Consider the following 6405-nt stretch of genomic DNA (forward strand, 5'->3'; position numbering starts at 1 on the left):
TTAGGCACATGAAAGCAATGCATTAGCTCTCCACTTTGTTTACTTGCTCATTGTCCTCAGAAATTACAGGTATGTCCAAGGAGCAGATGCCTCGCATTCTTCTTTGTGTCCCCATCCCTGAGTAATGGATGGCTTGGACACACAGGAGCTTATATTTTAAATGATTAGCATGTTGCTTGTGCTGCTGATGTATTTGAGCAACATTTCACAAAGTTTACATGCAACTTTTTCATTGTCTATCTTTGTGAAATGGTCCCAAACCAAGCTCACTCTCGCTCTTGGTCTGTCTCTGACCTTGAAATCATTTACATTTATCTTACTGAGGGAATGTTTGGTCCCAAAAAGAATGGATTCTGTTTTACCAAGGTGTAGTGACAGTTTGTTATCTGTAAGCCAAGTACGGATTTTGGTGAGTTCAGAGCTGAGAGCTTCCTCAACCTGCAATTTGTCCTCGCCCGAGATCAGGAGTGCTGAGTCATCAGTGAATATTCTCTGGCCCCCTGTGTCTCCACACACACACACACACACACACACACACACACACACACACACACACACACACAAGCGAGCATTAAAGTATTTTAGATGGCATCTAGTAAATCATTATCAATGAGAGGCGAGCGAGCAGGACCCGTGAAACTGCTAATAAACACACTCGGAGTGTGAAGGGGTGTTTGTGATTGGCTGGCTTTAGCTGTACATCCAGGGCGAGTAGGGGAAATGTAAACCATCCGTATTGTTACCTTTTGCAATATTAATATATTGCACGTTTATATGTACATATTACAACATAATGTTATGATAACAATCATTCAGCCCTATAGTGCACACTCCTGTGTGGGTGTAGAGGGCACTTGTAATGTACAAAACACAACTACATGTGGTATATCTTTCCTATGTTTAGTCTCTGCGGTGACCAATAGAGTCCTATAGAGATACTGATTGGTCTGACGGAGCTGTATCTTATTCTTGTGTGCAAATGTTACCTTTTGACCTGAGATAAAAGGTTGTGGTTTCACTCAAATAGTTAGGATTCATTCTCATTTGAGTGACCCCCTTTCTTGTCAATCCGCCTTTTGGATTTTGAGATATCTGTGTGTGGACGTTTTGGCCCGAGAGTGGTGCTAGGGTTCATCCTTCGGGAACAGTTAAGTATACACTATGTAACGATATTTTCAGTGTTGCAATATCGCGATAACGAAAATGTCACAATATTATCATGGGTGCGTGACAGTATTGTATTATTTATTTTATTTTATTATTTTGTGTTTGACCAGACAACAAGAGCTTAAGTGTAATGATCTATGTTTTCATATATGACAAGAGCTGTGAAATCAACATGGATTGAAGTTGCCAGTCATTTTTATAAGTTCAAAGACAATAAGAATGGGTCAAACTAGCAATAGAATACAATACAATTGTTCTATTGCTTAATTGTAAACTGATGTTTTTTTTACATCATGCCTACCTAGTATACACTATATAGTATATTTAAACATTTTAGGTAGAAATGTGATCCTGGTGCTGCGTCTGTATTGTGTTCTGAATGAGCTGGCCACTGGCCATATGCAACTGTAACCCCCCCCCCTTCAAAGAAGGACAAAGAAAGTCACTGGGGAGACTGGCAAGTACTTTCCATCAACTCCTAATTATCATTTCATTAACAGGTTAGAATGTAAATTGACTCAGTGGAACTTGTAATGGAGAGAACTTTATTTTAACAAATGCTGCTAAATGTTCTCTATTTGAACAAATATGCTTCCCATAAAACACTAACAAATCTCAGTAGAGTTCTGCAAACAGTTTTCCGTCAATCCCTAATTTCCATTCCATTCACACAACCACAGGTTAACATGGTAAAAGCTACGAGACAGCAGAGATTCAAAACAGAGATGGCCTAGTGTACAGTAACTGCAGTTGGCCCATTCTAAATCCTCTTTTTCTTGCTGTTGTGCGTCAGCTGAGAGTCCAGCCCCTCTCTTTAGCCTGGCACAGCTGCAGCCAGGAACAATTACACATCACACTGACTGATTTAATGCTGAGCTGTTGTTCAATCACAATATTATTCTAGCTATAGCCATCTGGATTCAAGGTCAGCATGTAACATGCACTGACTCTGAAACATTTACAAACCATTACATAATCTTCTTAGGTATGCTGTTATAAGCATATAGCGCTGACAAAAGAAATGTTCCAGTGAAGCTGTATGGACCCAGGGCTAAGTAGCCATCATGGCACAAATCTTCACACAAAAAAACGTTAACCCGTTAATTGAAATCAATCCATTCTAGAAATATACTTAGATATTATTTGACAGGGTCATTGTATTTTGATAACTGTGCAACATTATGCACAGTATTAACAGAATTATCAGATTTTCCTGACAGAAATGTCCCTTGGCTAGTGGGACACCCAGTCCTCACATGTCTATTATAGGAACAACCAGGTCAGGCTGTGAGCCAAGAAAAGCCAAACGGAAGATGGATTTATCCCACTTATCTTGGCTCTACCATAATGCCTGAGAAAACTGAAGATAGCAGTCCAGAGAGGCTAAATCCACAGAATTTCAGATTTGGTCTTGTTGTAGACCTAAGCATTGATAGGTCTGTAATTGTGAAAAATCACAACATCCTTTAAGAAGCAGGAATAATTAACATGTATACACATATATTATTTGCACACATTTTATATATTAATTCATTCAACAGTAGTTGGTGCTAGGAGGAGCACATGCATAGCAAATTGCTAAACACACAAACCTGGCCTGGTGGGGTCAAGAAAGACAAGGACAAGAACAAGTCCTTCTCCAACAAGTGGCCCAATGACAGATGACACAATGTTCAACATAGGCAATCAGTTATGGAACGATGCATCGCCAGCCAGTTATTTATCGATACAAATGTGTGACGATTCAATTCGCTGATTAAAAGTACTTTTTAAGAACTTGTTCGCCGCATGCACTCGTTTACACAAAATGTTGTCTATGTTGGTCTGTTATTTAAAAAGTGAAGGTATGTTATTCAACAATAAGCTGCCAGCCATGCCTCTTTACAATTCCTGGGATTAGGGGTAACAGAAACTTGAAGGCAGATTGACAGGAGGGAGGGCCCTGATAGTCCAGTAATTGGGACACCAAAGTTCAATAAATAAATATAAATACAGAAAGCTATTTAAAAATAGCAGGAGGCTGTCATTCTACTGCAGAGTGCCTCTTGACAACAAGGTCCTCTGGTGTTGTGCAGAAAACTGTGGCCTTGCAAATCATGTTGCATAAAGATATAAAAAATATTCATTATATGAAAACAGAACAGTTCAAAATTCCACCCATTTTATTTATATTTTGTCACATGCCTGTTTTAGTGCTGCAGAACACACATGAGTGCATGAGTTCAGAGATTTTTACTCATATGTAAGTAAACCTTTATTGATCATCTGACTTCTGATAGTCTGTCTATCAACAGACTATCAACACTGAATATATAGTAGGGCTGGGCGATATATGACTTCAAGTCAATAACAATTATTTCAAACTGTTGCCTCGATTACGATTAACAAACGATTTTAAGTTTTTTTTAACAGTGTTAAGTGGTTAATCAGACCAATCGAATTAGTCGATTATTTATTAATTTATTGACACAAATGTATAAAATATATTATTTTCTTTTTTTTTTACTTTGCTTCTCGACTATTCAGTTGTAAGTCGGTTATTGGTCCAAAATATCGGTTTCGATATATTTCCATTAATTTCCCAGCCCTAATATACAGTATGAATGAATAATAATATTTACAGTCCATCAACAGTGTGAGTGTGCGGGTAGCTCGGTCGGTAGACGAGCTCTCGCCTTTGGGTCACAATGTCCTGGGTTATTCCGGGCACCGCCAATTCAGTGTCTGAGTAGCACGGCTTGGGTGCAGCAAGTCATGTGGTAACTTAAGTAATGGGAGCTTATGGTAGGTGTTGTGCTCCACCTTAGCAATCCACCTCCCAGGGGTCTAGCACATTGAAACGGGGATAGACTCCCATGTTCTCGGCTGATACCGACAATAAACCTCTCCGATCTACTACCTATTAGTCTCACGTAGCCAGACAACTATTCCACAATCTCCGAATGCAATAGAGTCTGGAACTACACCTCCTGAAATCCGAGAGAGGAAACTGGCATTTCAGTTAGCCTTAAAGCATAAGGCAATGAACATCCTAGTAGTCCGTGTACAAGAGTCCACAGGGCAGATCTTTAAATAATCTATATGAAATAACCAGTGGTGGAAAAATATGGAACAGAAAAACATACATCAATTGAAATTGATTTATATTACCATCCCCCCTAACAAGATTGGGAGGTGGTTATACAGTATTTGGTCAATATTGGTCAGCTCTCCTTGTCATTCCTCCTTACATGAAATGGAGAACGGTCAAAGGTCAGAGATACTGGAGTGAACAGAGACCCTAATGTAGGACCCTGTTGCAGCATACACCACAAACAGTAAAATGGGAACATACAGCTAATTCTAAGATTTATACCTGTGGGTATTGGACATAACACCCTACATAGTGGGAAAATCACATAATCAAACAGCTGCTGATTGCAATACACCTGGCAACTGTCAAACGCAGGCGAGATGGGACTCCCAAGACCATCAAGGTAAATCACCATATATAAAAGGGGAAACAACTGTAACAGTATTGCCACATAAGGCTGATAAGACAGTTCATATGCATCTCTTAGCTGTGGCTGGGTCTTTCATTATGATTTTTTCCCAGGTCATCGTCTTCTGTAACATCTTCCTAGATGCATTAGGTGATAATCTACAGATAAGTGGCCTCAGCAAGCTCCAGACAGAAGCAGGCTTAGGCTGGTAGAAAGAAAATCACATGGCTCTCAGACTGTAAACAAAGCTATTATGCAATAATCATGGAATCATTTACACTGCCTGGGGCAACTGTGACCTGCTATTAACTATCCCTAACTCATCAGCTGTTTAGTGTGTGTACAGAAGTCTGCAGGCGACCAGTTAGCCTACTTAAAAACCTGTAGGACTCAACAGTCACCCGGGTCTGCTTTCAGGAGCCCATCCCCCATTGTGACTCACGTTTCCCCGCTCAATGTTGCCTGCTTCCCGCACAGAAGGGGGCGGGAATGGAAAGAAACGCCATACTAATGTAACACATGCACGCAAGTTCATTAGACAAGAATCAGGTGAAAACATCCCCCCGGATTGTCATTCGGGATATTAAAACAATGCATTCATCTGGGATCTGACGCATCATCACCATAACAAAACTAGTCTGCAAACTTGAAAACATCAAAGGGCGGGATATTCGTGTTGATACAGGAAAAAAAAAAGTGGCAGCCAAGAAGCAGAGATCGCGTCCCACATCCTTAAATATTATGAATATGCAGTTAGCAAGAACGGCCAAAGGCGAATAACAATGAAGTCCACAACAACGTGGCAAGTACACATTCGTACTGATGACAACAATAAGCAACGCGCTTGTACGACGAGCGGCCACCAATACTGTACAATCATAATAGGCGTCTGCAAATGGGGGGGGAGGAGGGGGGGTTGCTCACAATTCTGCACTTCACTGCCTTGCAAAGAGGCACAAAACACGTCACACCGCATGGCTTTTTATTTGTTGACGAGACAAACTCCCGCGCCTGGTGGCAATTTGTATCAAAGAGGGGAGTGTTGCGGCCACCACTTGGCTTCTAGCAAGTGGTCTTGCTGAAAATATCCGAGCTAGCTTGCGAGGCTAATCGCTCAGCTCTATGTAACTGGGGGAAGAGAGAGAGAGCGAGAGAGAGAGAGAGAAAGCACATTCACCTCCGTTAGCTACAGCGCCCATCCCCCAACTAACCAGCCTCCCCCGTCTGTGTCCACCATCTTTAATCTGTGCTCCGTCTCTCTTCCCACCACTCAAAACATCCCCAAAACACAAGTCACTCACCTTTATCGACCATCGCTGAGTCAAAAAGGACCTTCCGAAATAATGAATCGATATTTGTGTATATATTATGCGTATATTAATATTGAAAATTGGCCGTGCGAGCGGAACCGCGCCTTGGAGAAGAGCAGCAATCCTAAACTGCCATCTGGTGGTATTTTTCTCTCTGTAATGCAGCAGTAACGGCGCAGCCTCAGACCGAGACAAAGCTGCCCCCTGGCGGACACACTGTGCGGCGGACACGCGCCCCAGGGGCGAGGATGGGGAGGGAGGGACCGCAAGACCCCGCCAACATAACACTCGCGGGGACGCGCACACGAGAGGAGAAAGGGGGCCCTTCCCCTCTCTGTTTCTCTCTCTCCATCTATCTCTCTGTCTCTCTATCAATTTGGGTCACATACCCCAAAGGCTACCCTAGAAAAACATTGAATTGTAGCAGATGACAATAATGATAGGAT

The 6405-nt window shown here is 41.7% G+C and overlaps 1 protein-coding gene across 1 annotated transcript in view; it reads right to left on the bottom strand.

Annotated features, from left to right (window-relative positions):
• stag1a (STAG1 cohesin complex component a) overlaps nt 1–6104 on the bottom strand; it is a 62542-nt gene extending 56438 nt beyond the window's left edge. The window contains exon 1 of the mRNA XM_084045771.1: nt 5951–6104. The gene's annotated coding sequence lies outside the window, so the exon portion shown is untranslated. The remainder of the gene's footprint in view (nt 1–5950) is intronic.
• Between the last annotated feature and the right edge of the window lie 301 nt (nt 6105–6405).

This window comes from Gymnoscopelus microlampas (genome assembly GCF_963454915.1).
Source record: "Gymnoscopelus microlampas genome assembly, chromosome: 20".
Lineage (NCBI taxonomy): Eukaryota > Metazoa > Chordata > Actinopteri > Myctophiformes > Myctophidae > Gymnoscopelus > Gymnoscopelus microlampas.